Source organism: Dermacentor albipictus, chromosome 4, assembly GCF_038994185.2.
Source record: "Dermacentor albipictus isolate Rhodes 1998 colony chromosome 4, USDA_Dalb.pri_finalv2, whole genome shotgun sequence".
Taxonomy (NCBI): Eukaryota; Metazoa; Arthropoda; class Arachnida; order Ixodida; family Ixodidae; genus Dermacentor; species Dermacentor albipictus.
Window position 1 is genome coordinate 47,959,128 of NC_091824.1, and position 27,718 is coordinate 47,986,845.

At 46.0% G+C, this 27,718-nt stretch overlaps 1 protein-coding gene and 1 long non-coding RNA gene across 3 annotated transcripts in view; both read left to right on the top strand.

The window, feature by feature from the left end:
- The window catches only part of LOC135915395 (irregular chiasm C-roughest protein-like), a 407,803-nt gene that overhangs the window by 94,504 nt on the left and 285,581 nt on the right, over nucleotides 1-27,718 (top strand). The window lies entirely within an intron of this gene.
- On the top strand, nucleotides 18,695-26,897 carry LOC139059639 (uncharacterized). Its single transcript, XR_011514260.1, has 4 exons — nucleotides 18,695-18,857; nucleotides 20,341-20,382; nucleotides 23,563-23,767; nucleotides 26,442-26,897. It is a non-coding gene; the product is annotated as an uncharacterized lncRNA (long non-coding RNA).

Here is a 27,718-nt window from a genome sequence, read left to right on the forward strand (position 1 = left end):
AATTGTCACGTTGGTAGAGGCGGGCTGGAACGAACGACAGAAATAGGTGTGGTAGTGAGGGGCGGCAAACAGGAAATGCGAAACGCGATATCCTATGCACTTGCGTTTTCTCCCTTTCTGGCCTTTTTGCTATAAATTGTCGCTTTTGATTTCGTGGTTTATTGACTTCTTTCTTCCTTCTCCTGTTTCAGTCAACTTTCCCCATTCCCCCGTGCAGGGTAGCCTACCCGCCTCAGCCTGGTTAACCTCCCTGTCTTTCCCGTGTGACGTCTCGCTTTCTCTCTCTCTCTCTGGCTGACTTGAACGCTCCAAAGTACCATACGGGTTCTGAGAGTTGCTCTAGCAGAAGGCTATGGATTAATTTTCAACCACCAGGGGTCCTTTGATGGGCAGTTTGAGGCACATTACATATGGCTGTCGCTGCATCGGAATGCAGCTGGGAGTCAAACCAGCGTCCTCGTGCATAGCAGAAGAACGCCGTAGCCATTGAGTCATCGCGGTGATTTATTGTCGCTTGTGCCTGTGCTTCTTTGTTTGTGTGTTTCTTTCGTACGTTCATTCTCGCTTTCTTTCTTTGCAACACGGTACGCCTACAATGAATAAATAAATAGTACTTTATATGTGGTGCACGTAAGCCGCTGTGAAGTTTGGAGCTCGTCAGTGTTGTTCGAGGCTGAATTAACGGCGAGCATCGAAGCAGCGTACAAACCGAGAGAAAACAAAAACAATACAGAATGTTACGTTGAGAGGAAACGCTCACCAGGCTACTGGTGTGGCTCGTTTTGTCGAACGGAGGAACTGCACAGCCGTCGCGGCAGTTTCGTGCTTGTTTCGCTTCCTGGAACAGCTAGAGACCTCGTCAGTTCTAGCGGGGATAAACCGTACCCGGCAGGGGGCAGCCGTTGCGAGCCTCCATTACGGGTCGGTAATGGCCGACGCTTTCATGTTTAACGCTGGCCCTGTTGCCTCGGCTGCTTCTGCTGCTGCTGCTTCTGGTGCTGGTGCTACTGGCGGTGCTTCTGTGCGATGAGTTTTGAGGAGCTCGAATAAACCCGGTACAGCGTTGTGCCGTTGCACGTTCCACCGACGCGCTTCTGCTGATGGCGGTTCGTCTGCTGTTCGTCTGTTGCTGTTCCCTCAGCAGTGCGAGTCTGATCGATGGCGTGCTTAACAAATGAATTATGGCACGTCGGCGCTGCCTCGATTAGTTCTCTTCGGCCTCGTTTCTTTGCGGACTGATATGCCGCGAGCACAACGATACCGCCTCCCCTTTTATACAAACACACACACACACGCACCAACAAACACACACACGCTCAAGAACACAAACAAACGTGCCGACGCACACATCTTCCATCTCCACCGTTTTTCTTCCCTTTATTGAAGGGTGCAAATATATTGAGTCGTGCGCAATTCCTCCCGAACGCTTCCCCTTTGGTTGTACTGCAGTTACTAATCTCGGTCGTCGAACTTTAAGCTTCGTACGTAGTTTTCGAATGGCCCGTTGCACCGATTCATTCTTTAGCGATCGCGCAGGCGAACAGGACCTCCGGATTTATTTATTCCTCCTTCGAAACATACTGATGAACTCGCGCGAATGCGCGATAACTTTTGTGAAGCTATACAGTTTTATTATTTCTGTTTCTCTCCCGTCGCATGCTTGTAGTTGGCTGTTCTGGATAGTTTCAGTTTCCAGTTCACGCGCGTTTGTCGAATGCAGATCCGTTTGGAGCCCACTTCATTAGTGATTGCAAAGGACGTTGCTGGAGAGAAGACAAAGCGATGAACTCAAGCAGAAGTTTTTCATGATAAAGAGAGAGGGTACGGGGTACGGAAGAATGGGGAGAGGGAGAGGGGAGGCACGAGCTTGCCAAGAAAGGGAAGGGGATAAATAAAGGTTACCCTGCAGGCACTGTGAATGCCTTGCCCAAAATGAACACGTGAACTATTCCATGGCACTGTGCAGAAGCCAAATAGGGAGTGTTGTGCCACACACCTTCGAACCAATATCGCGTTGACTTGAGCTTTCCCGCATTTCTCCGAGGTGTCTCGTCTTATACAGGAGACAGGGGGAAGAACCCAGTCTTCAATGAAGGCGCCTTGATCGAAGTGAACCGGTGAAGGGGCACCGACCTTCAAGGATTTATTGTTTCCTAACGAGAAGGAATGCGACGCGGCTGACATCACACCTGCCCCATCTTATTCTGCGCGATGACGGTCCGAGAAGACTGCGTCGGCAAGGGAATTTTAAGGCCATGGTTAGAAGAGAGAGTCATCACCAATCGACGTGGTTGGTCTGATGGGCTTCTAAGGCTATTTCGACGCTATTAGCACCTATATTTTCTTCTATGAATGATATTTCCCTGCTATATCCTTTAAATAATGTAGGTATAAACTGTTCTTCGTTTCTTCGCCTACTGCAAGTTTCTGGTCTCTTCGTCCCCCAGGTCGCAGTAAGAGGCAGATTCTGGAAAAGAGTAGGAACCCGCCGTGGTTGCTTAGTGGCTATGGTTCTGCGCTGCTAAGCACGAGGTCGCGAGATCAAATCCCCGCCACGGCGGTCGCATTTTGACGGGGGAAATGCAGAGAACACACTTGTACTTAGGCACGCGTTAAAGAGCCCGAGCTGGTCAAAATTAATCCTGAGTCCCCCACTATGGCGGTCCTCATAATCAGATCGTGGTTATGGCACGTAAAACTCCATAATTTCAGGCGTTAAAGGAAGAGTAGTTTTCTGCTTGGTGCTGTGATAACGTACGACTCTTAAATAAACAGATTAAGGATATGCCAGCACTCATAAACTACACAGAACAGCAGGCAAAGGCAGCACCGTTAAGCATGTATGCGTACTCTTTAAATCCTTTGACTCGCGCACTCGAATACTTCCTGTCGCAAGCGTGGCCCACGCACTCAGAAGCATCATTTCTTTTTTCGTGATACGTCTTTCATGTTGGTAAACATGAGGGGTCGCTTGTTAAAGCCTCATGTAGCGATGCGTGTATTTAACGATTTAACGAAATATAACAGAAGCATTTCGTGCTAATGACGCTTCTACCATCTCAACTGGGGCTTCCCACGAGCCTTACTTTGGCATCGCTGTGTAGAGAAATGAAGCGTTTGCTCAGTGATGGTACAACTGCGTCATTCACGCCACTTTTCTACAGTTCGACTTGCCTGCTCCTGGCTGCACCCACTCAAGGGCATTTTGCGCCATCTGCGCAAAAGTGCGGTATTTACGCCTTTCACTTCGATGCACTGTTTCCAGTAGGGTTGTGCAACTACAGTCAACGACCGATTTTTCGGACATGTGTATGGGACCGTCAGTGTAGTCAGTGTATGGGACAGAGTCAGTGTATGGGACCGTCTGAAATTTCGGACGCAAACCACCTTCGCCTTACGATTTTCCAAACTTTTTGCCATGACCGTAGGTCCGAAACGGCATTGATCGAAGCCACCACCACCACCATTTTGATTATCTCGCCGCCTCGAACAGGCGCTCTCGCAGACAGATCTGCTGGCAGCTGTATCCACCACCGCGATTAGGCCTAGCCACTTAGGCGCCCGCTTACAACCTGCTTGCTATTCAGTGTTTTTCACTAAAACAATCTGCCGCTGTTAGCAATGGCGCCGATTCCATCTTTGTAATCCTCGCCAAAGGCTTCAAAACTCTGAAAGCACTACGCGGTGGGTAATGCCGGTTCTTGAAGGTCAACTTCGCCTTGATAAAGTAATCTCATGCGGTGAAGCAAGCCAAGAGTGGGAAGATTGAGGCAGTTTGAGGCGTCAATCCGGACGGGAGTGGGCGTGTTTGAAAGAGAACTCACTCTGCTATCAAATACAGATTCGTACTCGTTAGAAGTTGTGGGGCTTGCAAGTTTTCAATTTGTCTGCAGAAATTTGACGGTTATACTTGCCAATGGCGCCCCAACGTTCGACACGTAAGGTACTGAAATAACGTGAAGAGACTCGGGCAGTACGAAAGAGGGATGCCAATTTGCGCCGACCACCTTTGACCACGGTGGTCCACTACGGACCTGTAGGCGAGCACGATTGCAAGGTTAGACTGTAAGACCCCCCGCACTGGCTGTATTATAAACTTAAACACGTATGTGAACAGATGCCGCTGCGTATTTACTAACGTCATAATTGTACTCTGGTACCCATACCCCAGCGCGTACTGGACATGTCACGTACCCCGTTGCAGCTCTGTCTCGGATACAGTCTACCCAGTTCTTTTTCAGCATGTTTAGTACACTTGTTGCACCCTCCGTTGTCCACCTCCGAATAGATATCGCTAATACTATCCTCTGGTCGTCTTTTGCTTTACTTTAGTTATAACAGTTTTTTTTCATTCGGCGCCTGCTTCTGCTCAATATTGCGTCCCTTTAATCTTCTACTGCTTAGCATCTGTTGCGGCTGTTTGAGGGCCGATTATACGCACAATGGGACGGTGCAATGGTCTACGCATCGGTTGTATGAAAACACTAGCGCCAGTTTCTATCACTGGCATTCGTTCCTTTTTTTCTCTGCTGTGCCTGTTGAAGTCCACTTCAATGTTCGTAGAAATCTATCAGCGAGGTTTATATTGTGTTAGCTGTCCCCCGAAGGCGCGCACGCTTACGTACTGGCCTTGCGCTTATGCTGGCGCGCCAATCATCCCAGCGAGCTCCTCATGTAGCGGCACCCCTGCATGACAACAAGGTTTAGTAAGAAAGCAGAGCTAACAAGAAAGAGGGAGCAAAACCGGGCAACGAAGACGCGGCAGGGCAGAATATATATATATATATATATATATATATATATATATATATATATATATATATATATATATATATATATATATATATATATACGGATCTCACGCGCTGCGGGCATCGAACTACACGAAACTTTCGTGCTGTTTTCTGTGAGTTACGATAATTAAAGGTGATGTTGAAGGCGAATGCTTAATTTCTTCAACGTTTACTCCAATACTAGAGTGGTAAATTGAGGCTAAACGTTACCTTGCGTGCACCACTGCTGTTTATCTGCGTAGTACACAGAACACAAAGGGACGTGTGTTTGCTTGAGGCGTTGTTGCGCGCCATTGTTCGTAACCTCTAAGAGGGTTGAGCATTGTCATTTCCTCACGTGGCACAACGAATCGGGGCAGAAGTGTTAAACCACCTTTCTTTTCTGCCATGCTCCTTCCATGTATATACACGCTCTGAACCAACCCCCATGCGATGTGCAAGACAACAGCAGCAGCGGCGACGGCGGCGCAAAATTCGAAGGAAGAAGCAAAGAAAGCTCCGCTTAGAAAAAAAAAGAAAATGAAGAAACAAGGTGGATCGAAGCCAAGATAAGGAAAGAAATGCAAAACCTAAGGCGTAATGGAGAAATAAACGGAAGAACTGTTACAAGTACTCTGAATCGTGCGAGCGAGAAAGAGGGCGATAGGAACAAGGTGCCGAGAAGTAACTGAGTAGTAAAACGATAAATTACTAGCAGCAACAGGTTTAACAAGAGTAATGTAAAAGAAGAACCGTGCCCTATCAATCTGGCCTGATATGCCATCGGGGCGACACTCTGCTTTTTGTCTCCTTAATTGATTTTGCAAGAAACCCAGGCTGCCGTTGTTCTTTTCCTCGGGTTCCGACAGCAGGAACCGAATTCACAGAGCTTTGCGTTCCAAAATGCTGTTTGCCATTGGCCAGCCGCGTTCGCTAATAATATGTCCGACACCGCCATTGGCTGACGTCTACATTTACGAACAGTTCAAGCGTACGAACTTTTTTCTGAGTACCAGCCGTTTCTGAATACCAGCCGTTAACGCAGGTGCACCGCTATCTAGGTAGCGGTGTACCTGCGTTACTGCTTCCTAACAAAGCCCCGATAATTTTTTTTTTTTACTTTTAAAGCGTAATAGCCACTGCTACGGGCCTGACTCAATGTAAGAAAGGTGATACATATTGTACGGACAAAGCGAGCGTGCCTGGACAACAGTACTCAGTGCTTTGCGATAATATTCGGCACTAGGCATTATGGTGCCTTGTATACAGTTCTGGTGTAATCGCGAACTGATTAACTCGGAAAAGATATCTATCGCGCTCTCCACCGCAGTTTTATAGGAATGCCTCGCATAAAAATCAACGTGAATCTTAATTTGCTGGTTAAATGAACAATACCTCAATGAATTCACCTGCCCTACACTTTTGTTTTACGACGGATGCACTGGACAATAACTTTCCCTACAGCTGCGCCTACGTCGATGGCTCTTGTGCATAGAATGCGTGGTCGCGACATCGGAGAAAGCATGCGAGAACGTCTTAGAGCGACAGCGCCGAGGAGCACTCAATATGTTGAGGTTGATCAGGTGATCAGGTGTTCTTTAAAAAGTCAATTTTCGTTAGTTTAGCGGCACTTGGTGGTTTACCGGAGGAGAAAATTATGGGACCAAGCTTCCACTTGTCGAATTTTGCGCCAGGAGCGCCGGCCCCTCAGCGTGACGTCAGAAATTTCAGAGTATCAATTTTTCAAGTTTCGGCTGTTGTAGCGCCGTAAAACTCGCCGAAGCTTGCTAAGCTCAGTCTATAGCTTTCTTCTTTAGAATAAAATGTAGTTTATCTTCATCAATAATCTAGACCTGAGCAGACTATCTTAGGGTACGCGGCGTCATGGCGTGCCAGCGACCCGAGTCTGTCTGTCTGTCTGTCTGTCTATCTATCTATCTATCTATCTATCTATCTATCTATCTATCTATCTATCTATCTATCTATCTATCTATCTATCTATCTATCTATCTATCTATCTATCTATCTATCTATCTATCTATCTATCTATCTATCTATCTATCTATCTATCTATCTATCTATCTATCTATCTATCTATCTATCTATCTATCTATCTATCTATCTATCTATCTATCTATCTATCTATCTATCTATCTATCTATCTATCTCTCTCTCTTTCTCTCTCTCTCTCTTTTTTGAGGAGCGTATTTGCTACCATAGGTCAACTTATTTTCCTTTTTATATTCTCTTCAAGGAAAAGGATGCCTTCTCGAGTTTAGTTCTAACAGTCTTGGACATAATTTGACTGACTTGTGCGAAACCTTCTTTCTTTATTTCTTTTTTTTTTCTTTCGGCCGCATGTTGGCATGCAGTATCACGAATGTAGGCAACTTCGCGATTTTTCGTTCGTCGTGTCCGCCCCCCCCCTCCTCCCCCACTGCCCCTCCCCCAGGGGCCGGTGTTCGAATCTGACGCAGTGGTGCGTCGACCGGACGCTGCGTGTGGCCTCCTATGTATCCATGCATGCATTATGCGCGTTCTTTTTTTTGTTCTTTTTTGAGGACGTACGACACTCATCGTTCTCTGTCCGCGACGCGTCCGCTTGTTTCCTCGCCACGCTTCTTCCGAGCGCCATTCTGAGTATGTCCCGTGGCAGCGTGTCTACAGCCGTCGCCTCATAAATGTGCAAATACGAGAATTGCCTTTCGTCGAAAGGGGGACCTCGAGAGAAATGCGGAAGTCGCGCCAGCTCGCGTGTTCGTGAGGCGGCAACATGGCTCCCCCTTCCCCGCACCCACCCATCAATCCACCCCGTGGCCCCTTACATGTGTCTCTGCCACTGGATGCATCATCGTGGCATCATGGCCAACTGCTCCTCTGGCCTTTTGTTTCCGGGGCCAAGCGCATACGTTTGACGACGATCTTACGGCGCCACATCAGGTCTGTCAGTTATACGCCGTGTTCAACGCCAATTCTACGCCTTCTTAAAGTCGGTATATGGGGACTGGTATTATTAATATATTTCGTGATCCTTTTTCCTGGCATAGTATGACCTCCAAGGGCGCTTGGCTCGAACGCAGCGCACGGCAGCAGAAATTTAAAAAAAATTGACACACTATTCTCACCCCTGCTGCACGGAATTGAGAGACTGCAGCAAAAGCTCTGAGTGCAAGTTCAATCGCGGAATGCGCAACATTCAATAAATGTGTGCACAGGCCACGCGAAAGGAATATCGCTGAAACTTGCGCAGCACGGTCGTTGTAGACTACGGAAAATGCTTGGTGCTCTGGCGCAAATTAGTCGCGGGTCGTGTTCATCGCCGAACGCAATTTATTATCACTCTTTGAGATGCACCTCGCTGTGGGGCGGGATCTTTGGCGTGTCTCAAGGTTTACGTGCTGCGGTGGATCGCTAGGGAAGTACAACCCTCCTCTGCTTCCGTCACCCTCTCCTGTTGTGGCGGCTGCGGGAAAGGAGGATGGCTGTCGCCTTCCGCGCTGGCGATCGCACCGCTGCGGACGACGCACATATGACGGTATGGACCAGGCTTCCACAAACTTCAAACCCGACTGTTGATTCCATTACGAGTAAAAGCGTTAAATAAAGAGGGAGAAAAGCTAGCAAACAGACTCTCGTTCCGCCTCTCTCTCCCGCTCTTTCCTTCATTTCCGCGGCGTGAAAGGACCGAGAAGGATGTGAGGCTTCCCGTCTTCCCGTTTTTTTTTGGCCCGCAAGCCTCGCGCACCTTTCAGGAGAGCGAAACCCAGTTACGACTGGTTCGGACAGGCCTCCCGCAATAGAAAGGCACCGAGGCGTACACGCTTGTCGCCGAACGAAAAAGCAAAAAAAAAAGAATACATGTGTTAGGAAGAAAAGGAACACGAAGTGATGGGGAAGGAACGACGAACAACGGGTCCGGTCTTCCGTTTCATTTCGAAGCCGGAGCCCAAAAGCCCCAGTTTACGAGCTCACCCTATAGTCCCCCCCTTTTTTTTTCACGGACCACCGCGTATCACTCACACAGCGCCCACTAGCGGCGGCGGCGACAGCGGGCCGAGTCACAGTTAGTGCTTTGTGTCGACGCCGCGAGACCCGGAGTTGCCGCGGTTAGTTCCGTTTCTGATACGGCCGAATTAAAGAGGGCGAGCGGGGAAGGCACGGCGCCTGCGCGTTTCCGGCAACGGCGAGCCGTAGTGAAGCCTTGCGAGCGAGCCGCTTTCGTCGCTTTCGCGACGTGAGCGTCGCTCTCAACGTGGACCGACAACAAGCAAGAACAAGAGCGTGGCGCGGTCAACGCTTGCTGCCGAGACCGGTGAAAAATGAAAGCAAAAAGAAAAAAGAAGTGGCGCTTTTCGCTTGAGCCGCCGGCGTGCCCCAAGTGGCTTCTCTTTGTCTCTCTGATGGCGGCGTTTCTCTGTGCGTCGGTCCTCGAACTGGGCGCGCAAAACACGCGCCCCAGTGTTTGTCCAAAAGAAAAAAAAAAGTCGTCTCACCTTTTCATCTTTCCCTCTCGTCCGCTGGCACACTCTCCCGCCGCGGCCCACGACTTCCCTGTTTCTCTCTTCCCTCGTTCCCTGTCCCGTCAGTCTTCCCCTTCCTCGCCGCTATTCCTGGGGAATGGGCAGGTTAAAGGCGTGCGCTGAGGGGGAGTCCCTCACCCGGGTTCAGTTTTTCTCTGGGCGCGCGCCAGCGGTAAATTGAACTGAACGACGTGTTCGTCTTTTCAAGGAGTCCCCTTCCGATGCCACTGCGAGCGCCGCTTGCCCACTCTTTGCCGCTACTCGTTCCCTGAAAGGAGGGCTTCCTAGCAACGGCGCGCGGACAACGTCGGCCCTTTCCTGCGGCCTGCTCTCTTTCATTCTCACCCTTTCTTTCTTTCCTTCCTTTTTTCTTTCTTTCTTTCACTCTTTCTTTCTCTGGGGGCCATTTGGAGTGGGCCTTCGGTGCTACGGGTCTTCTACATTTCCGAAGTCCCGAATGGCGCGAAGCAAGAATAACGGTAATAATAATAATAAAAAAAAAACGTGCAAGGCTTTTTCAGGGGCGGAAACGCGTTTCCTGTCTCGCATAGCTTCTCGGTCCAGTTCGACTCGCTAGAGAAGTAAAAAAAAAAAAAACAACAAAAAGTCAGAAGAAGAAAAAAAAAATTTCGTAGTTCGCGAAGGCCCGCCTTGAACGACGGTGGCAGCGCGAAAGTGAACGCAAACGATGACTGACACGCGGCAACGACTTCGCAGCGCGGGATAAGGCAAACAAAATGAGGACGGGCCGACGCGCACTGTATTCTTTTTTTTTTCTTTCTTTCACACGGGACGGAAGGGAGAAAGGTGTTGACGCTGTGATTCACGGGGAATGAGCCGGGCGGTGGCGTCAAGAAAAGGAAAGGTCTCTCATCCTCCGACGAATGACGCGGAGCAGCGCTCCACCGACAGAGACCAGTGACGCGGGCGTACGCGACCATTTCTGCATCGCTTCTTGTCAACGATGCGGCAGCGCGAGAATAGAAAGGAACAACCTTGTGAGACCTGTTACTTTACTTTCCCTCTCTCTTCTTTTTCCTTTTTTTTTCTTTTTTTATCCCCGTGAGGAAGGATGCGCGTGCCCCCTTCTAAGCACCTAAGACATTATGGACGTGACGCCCGGTTACACTCGGCTTACGTTTTTCAGAGCTCCGCTGTGGGAGTGACGAGTCTCCGTCTGTAATCAGCGGCAGAAGTTGTCTTTCATGCGTACGCCACTCCCTTCTACGTTCGCCTTCTCTTCTATAGCACGGGAAGAAAGCCGACTATTTACGAGACTGCTCGCGCGGGAGAGCGTTGCCCCATAGGCCGGCCTTTGGGGCATCGGCCAGTTATGATGGGGTCCTGCGCGATAGAGCGACAATCATAACCGCGATGGCCAATCGGCAGCGGCACTTAAGGAGGAGGAAATTTGCGAACACTAGCCGATATCCTCGTTGTTATAGTATTAAACCCAGTTCGCGTAGGCGATCTTGAAATTCTGGCATGCAACTCTGTCCTGTCGCGCAAGCGATTTCCTTCGCTCACAAACACGCTAGACATCGGCCGTGGAGAGATTGACGAGCACTTTATTGGAGCACAACAATGGAGCCGAAGGTATCGAGCGTCAGTTCAGAGCCTCGCTGGTGCGATTCTTAAGGGGAAGTATTCTCATACGACCACTTTCAGCGATATTCCTGAGCGCGCATGATGCAAATTGGCGCTTATTGGCTGGTTAGGCAAAACCGGATGAGCTGATTGGCTGCGTGGTTCAGCACTACGCGACGCGAAAGGGATAGTGTGGCCGAAAGTGATCGTCAGAGAATGCGTCCCCTGCACTGCTTCCCAGGTTATTCAAGCGCTTTTTTTTTTTTCGAAGCATCTAACCACTTCGAATGAAATCAGAAGTGGAAAATTATGTGCCAGCGCGCAGCAATTCGCAACAGAAATTAATTGGCTGTCAGCTGCCAGTGATCCCTCCTTCTTAAAGGAATTAAATTCTATAAAGGTTTCGCCAGACGCCATATACATCTGCTCCAGCTGGAAAATGGAGACGGGGAAAAGGAGTAAGCAGGATCTCGTACCGGAAAAACCGTTCCATATAGAGACACCTAAAAGTAACGCTAATTTATGCTCTCGTTTTCTACGAATATGCTCTCTTTCTCTACGAATAGTTGAAATCTCAACATTTCTCTACACGTCTCATCGTGCCCTGAAGTGCACACGGGACATGTCACAAGGCGCTGTTCAGTGATCAATGAAGAGAGCGCATGGTTCTGCGCCTACATATATACGCCTTTCGCTGAGAGAGAGCAGAACGTAAACGAAGACAAGGATAGAGCGAAGCAATACTTCAAAAATGAAAAGAAAGAAAGAACTAGATAAATGCTCAACGCAAACAAAAACGGAGCGTGGGAGGACAACACCGCTTGATGACGACGAGTTTGAAGAAGGATGAGTCAATATTCCAAAGACGGGTCCCCAACAGAGCTTTTTCTTTCGCGTTCGTTTTTGCAGACGAACGGTGGGTGTGACAAAAAAGAAAAGAAGAAACAAAGAAATGAGTGCGAGGGTCGGGGTTAGGAGTTGGGGCGACGAAAGTGCCTCGGGAGGCTCGTGCGCCACCTTGTGCTTCTCGGCTCGGTCGGCGCGCGAAGTACGGGGCGTGGTCCCCAAACTTGGGTTCACATATGGGGGGGGGGAGGGGGAGGGGGCAGAGAGAGCGGTATGTATGTGGCAGTCGTGCATGTGTGTGCGCGTCTTCGCAGCCACAGTGTACAGAAGCGCGACTCCGGGACGAACTGGGAGTCGGGGCGATCCGCACCGTCTGTGGCGGAGGAGTTGGAAGAGGCTGAGGATGGGGGAGTCGGGGTGGGGGGGAGCATGCGATTTGCCGCGTGCATATTTTGAAGGCTCGGCTTGCGCCTTCTCTCCCGCCCGCCCCGTTTCGCCAGCTGCCTTGCCCTTTCGCTTTCGGATGAAAAACCGATTTGTATGCGCGCGAACAAAGATGTACGCACGCGAAGGGGTTGTCCTTATTTGCATGTGAAAGAGATCTGCCGCCTCGACGATGCGCCATGCTTCGCCCCGCGGATCTTCGCCTCCTCGCTCTCTCTCTCTCTCTCTCTCTCCGGCCAGCCTCGTGCGCGTTATCCGCTCGCCGCGGCACTTGCTGCTGTTGCTCCTTCGCGCATGCCTGCGTCTGGCCTCTCGTCTTGCTGTCCTCGCCTCTCCCGCACTTCCTTTTGAAGCCGCCTTGCGTGCCTCTATTCTGCGAGCTCCTACTCCCTCGATGCCACCGCCTTGTCGACGGCTGCCCCGTAGATCCTTGCTTCAATGTACTTAACGCTGCTGCTGCTGCTGCCGCCACTGCCACCGCCGCCGCCGCGGTGAACCGCGTGTGTCCATTGTATTACATACACTCGCGATCTCGGTTTGCTTCTGGGCCCGAGCTTTGCTGAGCATCGAAGTAGCGAGGAATAACGATATCTGATATCCAGTAAGCCTTGAAAGGAGACGCGAAGAGGTCACGTTTGGTGGTGTTTCGTCGAATGAGTGTGTAGCCTTCTACGCACTAAGTTCGCAAGCTCGCGGTACGATTGTCGTCGTACCCCTGAGAGATGAGAGATGGAAACGGGAGGAGAAGGCTGCTGCTCGGTGTCTTTCACCTGCGTCGCGACGCCGTTTCGCAAATGACGGGATTCTGATATGGTTTGTGATGAGGTCGGGTGTAGAGTCGGGGTCACTTTTCATCTGAGCTGCGATGGTTTCCCGACGGGAGTTTGCAAACGACGAGGTAATAATATATTCTGGCATTACTTATGCGACATTGTGTCACGCAGTGAAGAGATTGAAAGCGATCGAAGTGTGCCGCACTCCGGCAAAAGAGCGCACGGTGTTCCCAAAGCGAAACCTAAGCAGGAGGCTTAGCCGCCTTTTTGTCTTTCTTCAGTCAAGCAGCGGTTTCTCTGCCAGGCATTATCTGCGATTCTCGAAAAGAGGCGCGTTTCACAATTCGGCTCCGCATCCGCCGAGAAGTGAAAAAAACGCTGCCCCTTGCACGTTTCTTGCTGATGCCTCAAAGACCCTCTTCAACCCGTCTCCTTATAAAGCGTTCTATGCCGCGGCAACCGCTGAGATCACCTGCGTGTGTTGCAACAGAAGTTGCTCGAGACGTAAGCCTTAATGAAGCAGTCCAGGCGCTCTATCACCAACCATTGCGCGATTTGATTAATGATCTCCCTTTGTTTTGCCAAAGCATGCCGCTATTCCCTGGGGCCGGCGTCGAGGCAATACCGAAGTATCTTTAGCGACCCTCTCGCTTCCCTAAGTGCGGCGACCAAGCAAACAGTGTTCAATGCAACAGCTCATCGACGAGAAAACCTTAAACGAAGTTGCTTTTCTCGGCTTCAGGGAGGGGACGCTTTTGTTGTTCAGGAATCGAGGCCCGTTTTTTTTTTTAATTTCTCGCCTTTTATTTATTTATTTTTTGTTCCGAACCGCACGCGCCCGCACTTAGAGCCGCTGCTAAATGAATCGCGGGAAAAGTACAAGAACAAACGCAAGAACAATGATTACTGATTCAGGTCGAAGCAAGAGGAAAGTGAAGCGACTTTCTTTGCCGAGGCTTGTTTCCACACGGGAGTAATGGCGCGTGAAGGAATCTCACAAGAGTGCGATTCTGTGGCAGACGCGCGTCCGCGAAGCGATGAATAATTTATCGAGAGCCATAGCTCCGCGCTGGCTCACTCGTCGGCTGCCGTTGGAGCGATTAGAAAGCAATTAGGATGGCCGGATGCTAATCGCGAAGCGGGGGGGACACCCTCACCCTCTTATTCCGAAGCTCTACTCTCTCTCTCTCTCTCCCCTTTCCAACGCCGGTGCCTTGCAACTCCCTCTCGCAACCTTATATTCCTTCGTCCCCTTCGTCCCCCATAGAACCGTGAGACGACGACCCAAATTGCGCGCCGCGGTATTCTCGAACACAGCCCGCGGGCCTCGGCCAGATACGGCGTTCACTGGCGGCGCGATGAAAAATTACCGGACGCTTCTCCTGCGGGGTAACAAAATCAATCGAGATCCGTAATCGATACACACACCCTGCTAACCCCCCCTACCCTAGCCCTGGCGTGCGCGAGAAATTTCAGTGCCACGGAAGCGTCTCCGAGTCACGCTTGCGTATAACCTTCTCGACGTCTAGCTTCTAACTCGATGTGCGCATCGACACGAAGCGGTCGCGCGAGAAACCTCGGGTGTACATACATTCGAGTCGGTGCATTCGGTCGAGTCTGCGGCCTATACCTATTCCACATGTAATGAGCTCGTTAGCTTAACTAGCGAGACCCTTTACTGAGCGTCTTGCCAAAGCGGGCACGCAATACGCTATAGTGCCAGCAATACGCTAAACGTTAGATATGTTGTGGACACTTTTATTGCGAAAGGAATATGCAGAGTCAAGCAAACAGACAAAGAAAGAGGCATAAACAAGCAAACAAGCAAGTCAGGAAATAAAACAGACAGAGAACAATACAAATTGTTGCGTTCGTCATCTTTACGGCTGGTAGGATAGCGCGTGTATGGGACAGATCGTGTTATTCGAGCCACACGGCATTGTTATTCGGACATAATCTCTTAGGGTCATAATAGAAATGTATAGGCAAACTGTGCAATTGCTTATCCCAGGGCCTTGAAATTGTAGCGATTCCTTCTGTTCATTAAGTTGTTATTTCTGGACGTAGGAAGTTTAAATTTAGCCGAAGTGCGTTTCACTGAAAGCGCGGCGTCGCAAGTGCATTGTCAAGGTTTATGCGCAGACGGCAAAAGAAAATGTTTAGTGCCATTCCTAAGAACCACTTCTTGCTCTTTCTTATTATTTTCTGTTGCTAATTATTAGTTAACATAGTGTGGCACAGCTAATATTATTTGCAATCCAAGTGTAATCCGTTTATAGGGCGTGGAGTCAGTAAAAGCATCCATTATTTTAAAGGCATTGAATTCGTATTTGCAACCTTCACTACGGTTATGCAACTGGCACACTGTTGTACTTGCTGCTGACATAGCTGCGTGTGTGTTCAGTGTTTTCACAATACCTGTGGCGCTGCGATAACTGTTATATTATAGTACGTGTAAGTTAGGCTTTGGAATAATATGCTTAGGCAGTGCTTGCGCATAACAATATCCACAGTTCATATTTGTAGCGTTTCACTTGTCACTGTCGCGCTTGAGCTTTCGTTCGTTCGTTCGTTCGTTCGTTCTTTCTTTCTTTCTTTCTTTCTTTCTTTCTTTCTTTCTTTCGTTCGTTCGTTTGTTCGTTCGTTCGTTCGTTCGTTCGTTCGTTCGTTCGTTCGTTCGTTCGTTCGTTCGTTCGTTCGTTCGTTCGTTCGTTCGTTCGTTCGGGATATTCGTTGATGGTTTCTGCATGATTTTACGTTCTTCTCTGTTTGTTTTATTTGCTGGCTCGCTCGTTTGCTTGTTTGTGCTACTCCCTTTGTCTCTCTATATGTCTGGAGGAGGAGACAAAGGAGAGGAAGGACAGGGAGGTTAGCCAGTGTAAGTACCGGCTGGCTACCCTGTGCTGTGGAAAGGGGTAAAGGGAATAAAAGGAGAACGAAGAAGAAGAGGAAAAAAATATGTCTGAGTTCGCATATTCCTTCCCCGATAAAGGTTCCCCGTCTTGTTCAAGCAAACTTAGCGGAAGCCACCCTTATGAAAATGACTGTTGAAATGTTGTTGGCATATTGTTGACGAACTGTTGACTCAATAGCCTTTCAACAATACCTCAACAATTATTGAAACCATAGAGCAATAATTCAACAGTAAAGTTGTTGGGCAGTTCACAACAAAAAAGTCGTTGACTAAATTCTGTTGGTATAGTGTTGAATAGTATTGAGTATTATTGAGCCATTGTTGAGTAGTTTTCAACACTAAAGTCGTTGACTAAATTCTCTTGATATATTGTTGAATAGTATTGAGTATTATTGAGCCATTGTTGAGTAGTTTCCAACAATAAAGTCGTTGACTAAATTCTGTTGGTATATTGTTGAATAGTATTGAGTATTATTGAGCCAATGTTGAATAGTTTTCAACAATAAAGTCATTGACTAAATTCTCTTGACATATTGTTGAAAAGTATTGAGTATTGAATCATTGTTGAGTAGTTTCCAACAATAAAGTCGTTGACTAAATGCTGTTAACTTATTGTTGAATAGCACTGAGTCACGAGCAATATTGAGTTTCGAAGTACATGTGAAAAACACACGCACATATGTATGTGTGCGTCTTTTGCACATATATGTTGCTTTACTGATCACTTGATCACCATTGCATATATACAGGGTGTTGTTTCACGTTACTTGAACCATAGACGTATATACACGTGTTTCAGCCAACTTTACTCAGAGTTTAAAGATATGCCGTTGCACCATAAGACGATGCGACCAAATGCATGTTGCTCACTCTTGCACTTGTCACGTTATTCTTGTATTTTTCCTAAGTAGTTAAGTAGTCAAGAAAATTATATAGCCATTCTGAATGAACAAAGTTAGGCGGAAAATTCCAATTAGAAAGTTCTAGAGCACTTTGCAAAACGTCCGATTGGCAATTTCTAACTTTCTATCTATTAGGTGTTAGTGTTTTTCAGCTTACAGCGGATGCCCGAGAAATACAAAAAAATATCACCTGGCATATACCCGGTTGCGCGCCGTGCTTGCAGCGCTCCCAAACGAGCATACCATCGAGCAGGGTGTGTTGCCGCTTAAAAGGCAACAGGGCAGTGACGAAGGCGTTGGCTGTAGTATTGACGCCAGCGACGTGCTTCCCTCGCTGCGGTTCATGATGGCGATAAGCAGACGGGTGTTCACACCGGTTAAATGGTATGTTTTCGTTTGCGCGCAGAAGGCTTAGGAGCAGTGCAATCACGACTCGCAGGCGGGTATGTCACGTGGTGCTTTTTGTATTTCGCGAGCATCCGCAGTAAGCTGAAAAACACTAATACTTAACAGATAAAAAGACAGAAACTGTTTATTCGGACGTGTTGCCAACTGCTCTGCAACTTTCTAATTGGAATTTCTTCGCAACTTCCTTGCTTCAGAAGTTGGTTATTTATCCTTGACTAATTAGCTAATTAAGCAATATATAGAAATAGCGCGACATGCTACTTACCAAAGGGAGCAACATGCATTTAGTCGCGTCGTCATAGAGGGCATAGAGTTTACACTCGGCCTAAAGTTAGCAGAAACACCCTGCATATACACACACACACACACACACATATATATATATATATATATATATATAGTTTGAGAAGACAAACGTCGCTACAAGCAGTGATAAACAACCGATGATTGGACGCATCCTGCATTTCTATCGGCGTCCATTTTAAGGGGCCAGTGCCCTGGCTGAGTGTTAGGAAACGGCATTGCATGCCTCCATGTTAAATATGGTCAAGGTGGCGGGGAACGTTAACAAAATTCAAATCTGGGGTTTGACGGGCCAATACCACGCTTTAATTATGAGCCGCACCGTAGTAAGAAACTCCATATTTATTTTGACCATCTAGGGTCCTTTAACCTGCACCAAATTTGGTGCAGGTTAAACGCACAGTACGCGGGCGTTTTTGCATTTCAGCCCCATCGAAATGCAGCCGCCGCCGCCGGCATTAGACTCCAAGCACTCGGGTTAGTAGCGCAACACCTCAGCCGCTATGCCACCACGGCGGGTGCGGCGGAGAAAGGAATGAACATCGTTTTTACAGAGTAATTTCGCTTAGATGTTACCCGTTAGCGCGCTACAGAACGAAACGAAAAGCTTGGCGGATATGTACAACATGGTGCTCATATTTCACATGGAGGTCAAATTCTTTCCTGTGACCTAGACGGGGTGCTGGCGAATGTGTTGGGAATCTGCTCGGCCACCAAGCACAATCTGCGCTGCTATACGTTCTCGGTGACAACTCGCACAGCGCAGAAGCGCACGCACAAATGTTTAAAGAATGGGACGACAGACCGCCTGCAGTTTGTCATGACGTCGAAATAAGAAGCACAAACAGCGACGTTTCTGTACTTTTGTGGTCAATAGTTCAGTTCGCATGGTTGCGGCACGCATTACTTTTTTTTTTTTTAATACAAACGACGAATACTGTGCGCGCAAACATTAGCACGGCGTTTGCGACGTTTGAATTTGGCGCGTTTTCCCGCGCATGCCATTAGCTCCGGCCGGTGCACTGCGTTACTGCGCCAAAGAAAGTAGTTCATCAAAGAAGCGAAGCAAAAAACTTTCATACACTTGCAAATCGCAACAATTGTTCAGTATTAACATGAAATTACAAAATTTGTTATCAAATGGTACAATTCATGATAATATAAGCCTGTATTTGTATGAGTGTACACGTATAATTGCGCGTTTGGACTGTTGATGCTTGGCACATTTCGCCGGCGGCACGCTGTTTGCTTGAGAGCTTCCTGCGTTTTCTGCGTCCTTTGTGTGCTTCGCTGTGACATCTTTGGAATATTCCTGCGTGCTGCTCGCTTTTTATGGGCTTGTTGCCTCGAAGAGCGCCATGATCGCCTCCGACTCAGCGACATTAAGGGTGAGTTGAGTGTTTCGAATTCCCCTTGTTGAACGGAGCGCGGAAATGATTTCAGCGCTTGTGCGTGTCTTCTGCGCGCCTCTTTTCTAGTTTTCATTCCTAGTACTATCCTTCCGTTGCCAGAATTGGTTGTACAGCACTAGATTCGTGGTATATAACATGGAGCTTTGTCCTGGTTTAACTTTACACTCCGCTTGTGGTGACGTAAGGCAGCCAGCTAAAACAGGGCATGTTGTACGCCATGATTTCTGATACGGTGTTCGAGCACCGATTGAGTTAGCCTTATTAATGAGCGCAAAACAATGCGACGTGAAACCATCCGATCTGTACTGTAATCGGAAGATATTTCGTTTGCGCCACGCTAGTACAAGACGTGGGAGCGAGCTTGTAGCGGCGTGGGGCGGTGGGATCGGCGAAGGTGTATTCTGTTGCGCTGTTCCCTTCGACTCCGCGGCGCTTCAAGGCTGCTATCTGGCACGCCGTGCGGCCGATGTTCGCGCGATAGGAAAACACAGAGGAGGCTGTCGCGCAATAATAATAAAGAATTTGAAGGGTGTACGTGTGATTCTATGCGATACGTGAGATACAATGGAGAGGGATGCCACAGAGTGCTGCGAAATCATCGAGTTATACGCCGTGCCAACCGCGTGTGTTTTGTTTTCCACCAGTTCGCGCGCATTCAGCTTTCTTTTTTCATCTTCGTTCGACGCCATCGAGTGCTTCGCCCCAAACGGCTTCGCGTAGGCGCTCTTAGCATTCACGGAAAGGCAGATTTCATGGCACTCCAGGTCCTACAACATTCAAAATAATGTAATTTCGTGAAACCGCAGCTTTTCGCACTTCAGTAAGTGATTGATTTAACAAAATTTTAAAATCACTAAAGGAACGAGATGCCTGGCATATCTGCCTTGTCGTCCCACTGGGTTTCGAGGTGGCATGTATACGCTATCGGCAACATAAACATCAATAATTAGCATTGTTTCTTGTAACCATAGAAGTAGCTAGTTATGTCGAAAAGCTATTTTTGATTTGAATCCGAGCACTAAAGAGTGAACAGATTGAAAGGGGAGCGCATAGTTGGGAACTAAATGACAATGCTTTGCCACAAGCTTGGAATAATGCATCGTCGAAAGAGCAGTTCTGTGAAATTCTTTCTTTGAGAGTAAGCAAAAGTTCAGTAGCGTCAGGTAGACGGGGAGTAAAATGCAACACTGTGGTTTTATATGAAGGAGCTGCCTTTAATATGTGGCCATAACAGTTCAGTAGATGCATGGAAATAATTTTTAAAATAATAGAGGAATGTGAAATAAATTATTTGACGAGCTCACACTGCCATTGGCAAGAGCGGCCACACTTTAGTGTATTCAATGACTAGTCATTTGTATCCGTCAATTTATGTCAGCCTAATGGTCCATGTAGCGCTTTTGATTGTTGATTTTGCTGCATTGTGGCTTCACATTTTAATACTGACATCTTTTTTCAGATTCAAAATGAGCTGAGAGACACCCAAGCTGGAATGCTAAAGGTGAATTCTTTGGCCTTCCGTTCTGTAACGTCACCATGATCAAATACAGTGATGCCGTGAAAATGTATTGCAGGAAGCAGAAAAAACAACATTGCTGATGCAACTGCAAGGCATTTGCTCCAGTCATCAATTGGTGCAGAGTGCCTTCATTAGGAGACATGGTGCCTTTAAGCACTCAGCTGAAAGACTGCAACTGCACCGGGACTGGGAGTGAATTTCAGTGTCACTTGTGAACATATTAGAGATAGAATGTGCCTTCTTCAGGGTATATGCCTGATATGAGAGGGGCGTTCAGAAACTTAGTGTGGACATTAGTGGTCTACGTGAGTGCACATCTTCCTAGTTTTACCAGAACGAAGGTATGACCTATGTCATGCAGCAGTGCACTGCTAGAGGTATCAAACCAGAACAGCAGCACCCTTTGAGAAAGTTGGCTGAAGAACGAGCAGTGATCAGGGCTTTCTGCATTTCAAGGGCCAAATTCCAAAAAGATTGATGCCGAGCTGGACGGTGTGAAGTGCCGGTCACCACATACTGTAGCCAGCATGGCATGAATCTCCTTGGCATTATGCCTCGTTAGGATACAGAAATTGCATCACTGCTCATAAAAAAATTGGAAATTGGGAGGTTGAGGGGAAGTGGCAGGGCTCCCCTCTGGAGCAGCCAGTGCATGCCCATTGCTATACTGATAATCCTACCTTAATGAGAACTAGTGATGCATGTTAACCTATTACGCAGCTAAGTGCATTCCTTGTTTGAAAAAGTTTGAAAATTTTGAAAAAGTTTGAAAAATTAAGGGGACACTAATGACACCTTAAATGAATTTAAAATAAAGCATCATTTTAAATATCTACTTCTGTAAGTTTCTTGGTAATTGCTTGATTATTAGAGAAAATAAAGCTCAACGTTCAATTTTCTGAGTATCGCCCCAAAATCTTCGTGCTGACATCTCATTGTCACATCATGGATTTCAAGTATTTTTACAAACTTGGGTTGTATTGTTTCAGTAAAAGTTCCTGACGGTTCTTATTTTAAGCTTTCGGAATACGATGAAGAACATCTTTATTTGTAAAAAAAAGTTGCTGCACCTGAAGAGACATCATCAAAATCTATGACGTCACAGCAAGCGGGTGTGGTAACTTCAAGGCAGCACTGCCACCAATCTTTCCTCTTGCTGCTTTTACAATTTACTCAGCCTCTTGTCATGGTACGAGTGAATCTCTTGAATTGTAGGAAGGTCATTTACAGATACATCTAAAATAATTGTTCTCTTTAGTGCTTTCTTGCCATAGTTGCTTAGGGGTGTTGGCACAGCGCCGCTAAGCACGAGGTCACATGATCAAACAACCGCATTTTGATGGAGGTGAAATACAAAACTGCCCATGTACCTTGCAGCCTGATTTGGTAAAAATTAATCCAGAGTTCCCCACTATGGCGTGCCTAAAGCCTGTTTCACATGCAAGTGAAAATGCTTGCAAATCCTGCCGCCGCGCCGCAGAAATCAGTTTCAAGCGGCGGTGGGAGCGGCAAGGTTCGGGCAAGTTTGAATTTCATCGCAGCGGCAGAGCGGCAGCACTGCTTCCGAACGGCCCACCTCGACACGTGACCAGCGGAGGATTAGTGCTGGAAAGCCTGCGCATAGGACGATGTTTATTTACTTGGTACGCGTGGTACAGGCAACATGCCAAGAGAGCTTTTCAACGAATTGTTAAATTGCTAAGCGCAGGATATGTATTTATAAAATAAAAATTTGAGAGGCAGGGACAAAGCAATGTTTACGTTGGTAGTCGCAAACTACCGAAACTGGCTGAAAGTCCTGTGTTTTATGCCAGCAACATTGCTATTCGCAGCAGCGGAAAATGCGCGGCGGCAATGCATGTGAAACGAAACTTCGCGAAAAGCTTTGCAGTGCCGCGTCGCAGTTCGCTCCATTAGCTGAATCGCTTGCATGTGAAACAGGCTTAAACATCAGATTGTCGTTTTGGCACTTAAAATGCCAAAATTTAATTAATGTAATTTTACTTTAGTGCTCCCTTAAGCGGTAGAATTCATGATCTCTGCAAAAACTCATGCTCAAAGTATTTTCCGTAAAGATTAAATAAACAGTAGATATAAGTGTCTATTTATATTTTGAATTCTGTGATACGTGATGACTATTAGTGGTACAACGACACAGAATTGTTATACAATGTGTGACGGCACGATGATGCACATCGAGGAAATGACCGAGTCTCCCTAGAGGTCCCTGACATGGACATCAACTGACTGTCCACAAACTTCTGAGTTCACTCCGTGATCTTGTGCAGCCTGTGCTTCGCGAGTAGATTAATTTAATTGAGGTTTAATTTAATTAATTTAATATACTGTCCTTGCGGCTTATGTACATTTCATACACTGGAGTGGAATCTCGCATTACTTCTGGAGCACAGCAAGGAAACGTGATGTGTAGTGGTAATCTTAGTAATGATCGACAATCATGTCCCACTTCGAGCTCCTAATGCTGCTTGCCAACACAAGCAGCAGCATCTGCTCAAGATAGCGTGAAAGAGATTCATTGAAAAGTGGCATATGCCCAGGGTTGCATACCCAGTCACCCAAGCTGTTCCAACGGTTGGTATTGAACTCTTCCCTCAACATAGCAGCCCAATCTCCCCATTAGACCATGGGCTACATATTCACACAAATGGATGGGACAATCGAGACAAACACCTGAAAATATGAAGTATCCCAAGAATGGTAATCACAATAAATAGTACTAGATGTGCATTAGCGCAAGCTCTTGGGCCAGTTGGTGCATGATGAACTTGAAAAGGGGGGGTACCAGCAAAACAAAGGACGCGCGCACATGGAAAAGGCATTAGACAGGGACGAACGCTGGTCCGTCCCAATGTCCGTCCATGTCTAATGCCGTTTCCTTGTGTGCGTGTCATTTGTGTTTCGCTGGTACTCCCCTTTTTCAAGTACTAGATGTTTGGATACTTTGGTTTATTATTCTTGTTTGTGCTGGATTGTTTTTCTGAAACATGGGGCATCCAGACAGCATCAGAAGCTTGTAAAAAGTCAAGTTTAGCATTCTAGATTTGCAACAGGTACTTTTGTAATTTATTTGCAATAGGGCTGTTGTGTGAATGTACTTGAAAGGCCTAAAACTGTTTTGCTAACATTTACTTAAACATGCAGGTTCACATACGCTGTAAGAGTGCACATTGAGAAGGTTATCCTGGCCCAGCTTACCATGGCCTGCCATGGTGGACCAGGAAAGTTTGTAAGGGCCTTGCTTCACCATGTGTTCACAGAGGAGGAGCTCATGGGCCATTTGGGCTTTGGAAATAACACCAAGGGGCAACAGAGGCTCTTGACCCCATCAGGGTCAGTGCTGTTATAGGCAAGTACCATATATCCTTTCCGGTTGCATTTTTACATTCACATTTCTTTTCTAAAATTATGAACTTGCCATTAGCATAATAAACGACTTTCATGTAGCCCGTATGTGCAGTTGTGTGCTACAATAGCCTATCATTTGGAATGACTGTTCATATGATCTTAAGTGCCTAATGCCGCCATACTCAAATGCTTCTAAAATTTAAAAGCTGCCTTCACTGCCGAAAGTTTTTAGCATCTCCACCAAATAAAATGAGCTGCATTTGTGCATTAGCAGTGCTACTTGGCTATCATTGCAAGGAATAGTTGTCTGTGAAGCACGCTCCAAATCTGTTGGCATGGAGGACATGGTTAAGTAGCCTGAAAGTGTTATTCTAATACACAAATTGCGGAGAAGCTATGCTCAAGTGTGGTTACTGCTCAGCTCGAGCAGGAGCACGTTCACCAAATTGCAGAAATCAAAACAGCTCTCCATGTTCTGAGATGTGAAACAGTAGTTTCACCAATTTTAACAGACCACATCAAATCAAAGTTGCTCCTATCTTGAAGGAGGTCCATGTGATCCGAGACAGCAACCTTTCAGCAGAGGGAACCTGAGTGGTGTGGCAATTTTCTTTTGGTAGTTTCAATCAAAGAAAAACAGGGACAGAGTTGCCAGCTTCACTGTCAACAGTACTATGTTTAGTGGATGCTTACTTATTCTAAGCACCTAACCTATGACTCGTATTATGCACTTTATCACTTTGTATTCTAAGATATGAAAAAGAATATTTATGTGGCTTTTCCCCATATACTTCAATGAATGGAGAATAGGCTCTTGGGGCCTAATGTATAAAGCTTCTCACAGACCATCGGACATGTCCACTACTCCCATTCTGAAATTGTTAGAATTGTTTCCTGCTTCCTTACTTCACCTACCTGTTAACAGGGTTATGAACCATTGCCAAGTAGATTATGGGCTTAAATTTATCAAAAAGATGAATGGGCTTTTCTGTCGCTCTTGTTTAGCCCGTTGAGGATCACATTTTGGGGAGAAATATGCCTCTAATTTAGGAGTTATATATCTTTTGTGGTGTGCACATACTCAAAACTTTCGAATTGAATATTGTCCTATTCAATTTAGTCTTTGAATGGTCACTATTTGTAAATGTGAGTATTATTCTAATATTTCGAAACACCAATAAAACATCAGATTTGAGCCAAAGTACGGTAAATTTTCACCTCCAATAACATAGTATAGACGTAAAACGTAAGAACTTGTAAGAATAGCAGACCGGGCTACGTTACTAAAGTAGCTGTACTTTAGAGGCTGTACAGCAATCATTCATGCTTACTGAAGAGTCCTGTGCATGTGAAGAAACTTCTTGCTGCTCCATTTGTGCTTTTAATAAACAGCTCTTCATAACATAACAATGACAGAAACTTGCTAACATTAAGAATACTAGTATGTGAACCTCATCTTACATTAATTGTGATATCAGCTGTTCATTATTCAGAAGCTATCCAATATTTGATTTGCTTCTGGCATTATTCGGTTCAGTCTCAAAAATCACTTTTCGCGCATCCTTAATATTTTTATTGCAGATTTAAGTTCTTCAGGGCGACTTTCCGAGAAAATAAACTGGTAAATAATTTTTAAAATAACAATAAAGTGGCAATACAATTTCAGTATTTGCAGTTTTACATGTTTTATTTTTTTATGCAGAATAAAGCAGCATAATTTTTTCTGTAATGAAAGTTACAAAAACTTGTGGCAACACTCCCAAATTAGTGCAATGACAGACACCAAGGAGCTAAGTGAAAAATCCGTTTGGGAGAAACCCAAGGAGCGACAGCACTATAAGAATATTTCCTAGAAGTCTCGGAAGGTTGCAGCACCTCCAGTGGGAGGCTAGGCAACACTTTGTTCTGAAAAGGCAAATTTTTTCAGAACGTTCCGTCACAGCGACAGATGTATGGCAGTGAACCCTAAAAGGGTTAAAGAAGTCAGTCTTATGGCATATGGCCCTTAAAAGACAGCATTTCTTCGTATCTGTCACATTCTGCATGGGTCATGCTAAGCAGCTTGGTGCACAACTACACGGAATCCTCATTATAACAGTAATTCAGTCGTTGAGGCAGAAAACATACTTCGCTGTAAGCAGTGTCTTCTTTAATGTTGAAAGTCCTAAGTCATTGTAAGGTGAGAAGTACGTTCCGATTGCATGTGAACTCAGGAAACCTAACATCAAATGAAGCTACACTCAATTCTAGTGACATGACACTATTGTATTTGGAGCATGGAAAGGCACAGTGAAGTGCTGCACATTTTAATTATGAAAGTTACAAGAATTTATTTTAGTTGTCAGTTCAGGTTTATTTATGAACAACATGAATTTTTTTCACCATTTTGTTTCTCAGCAAGCAAGGTTCACATCTTTGACATTGAAGATATTCATAAAGTTATATTGCTACAGTGTTTTGTTCCTCTTTGCCCTTTCCTGCATTTGACACTTAGTGGAGTCCTGTGCCACACTAAATAAATTTAAATGGTCATGCTGTAAAGCTGTACCCATGGAAAATTGGAATGAAGCAACACAAATACATAAATCAATTTCATTGTAATGAGGGCACATTGCATGCCATTCTTTTGCATGTGGAAGTTGCTTTTTAAAACTTGTTCTGGCTTGTATTTGCAGGCTTCACGTGTCGCAAATTTCCTGGTACCAACATGCCCTATGTAAAGAACTCCGGCCTCGCTTCTCGCATGGGACCCTGCCCCTGAAGCAACTGCCCCTGCCCCTTCACCTCTGAAGAGCCCAAGTTGGACAGCTCAAACCAAAACACAAGTGTTGTGCTTTTGTGACTCTCGACATTTTTATGTTTTATGTTAGTCTCCTGAAGGGACCACTTTGGATTTCTCAAATGAGCATACAAATGTTGTGCCTTCCTATGCCTTGATATTTTTATGTTAATTTTATTTATGTTAACTTTGCTAGTCTCCTGAGAAGCCCACATTGGATTGCTCAATCCAGAATACAAGTGCTGTGCTTCGTTATAGTTCACTACATTTTTATGTTAGTTTTTGATATGGTTCCAGTAAGGATAGTGTTTCCTTATTAATATATTTTTTAAGTAGCTTAAGTCATTTCATGCCAAACCACTCAACAATTTTCTCAAGAACTGTTCCATTATGGCAAACCATTTCAAGTTTGCTTGATTTTGAGTAGGTACAACGAGAAAATTTTTGAGAAAATTTGCTTTCATACATACTCCTAAGTAATTCCAGGGCAACCAACCAGCGTTTTTTTGGCCATCACAGATATAGTTGAAGCTCCGAACTCTTGCTCCCCATTTATTTTCCTTCCCAAAAATTTTTTTGAATTTTGGCAAAAATTTATTGTTCTTGCCCAGCTAAGCTAGAAGCCACTGATACACGTTTCTTCTGAAAGGGAAATTGTATGATCCAGATATTCAGGTGGTGTTCATGTCAAGAGACTGAAGTGGTGTGACTGCCAAAATTTGCAAAGTTTGAATTTTCTTCTAACGTAGATGACTGACTGAACTGACTTGACTTGCCGTAGGGAAATACAGAAGGCACAAAATGAATATAAAATCAGACTGGTTGACTTGGGATAGCAGCAAAATATTTCAAGCCTTGGAGGTTCAGTTGATCAGTTAAAAAAACTGTAACGTTGAAATTTTTTGCAAGCTTCGTGTTGAAGGTAAAAAATTAGCTTTGGTGGTTGGCACAAAAGTATGTCACCCATCATTACACAGCCGTACATGTCTGCTATGCATGTGACAAGTAACAAAAAGTGATTATTCTTTAAGTGCGATAAGGTATTTTTATAATGTTCCTTTGTGGATCACACATACAGCATAAATATAGCATAAATATATGAAGCCATGTCATCTAGCAAGGAAAGGTTGTTAATATATTAGCCACAAGAACTACTCAACAAACTGACTTGCC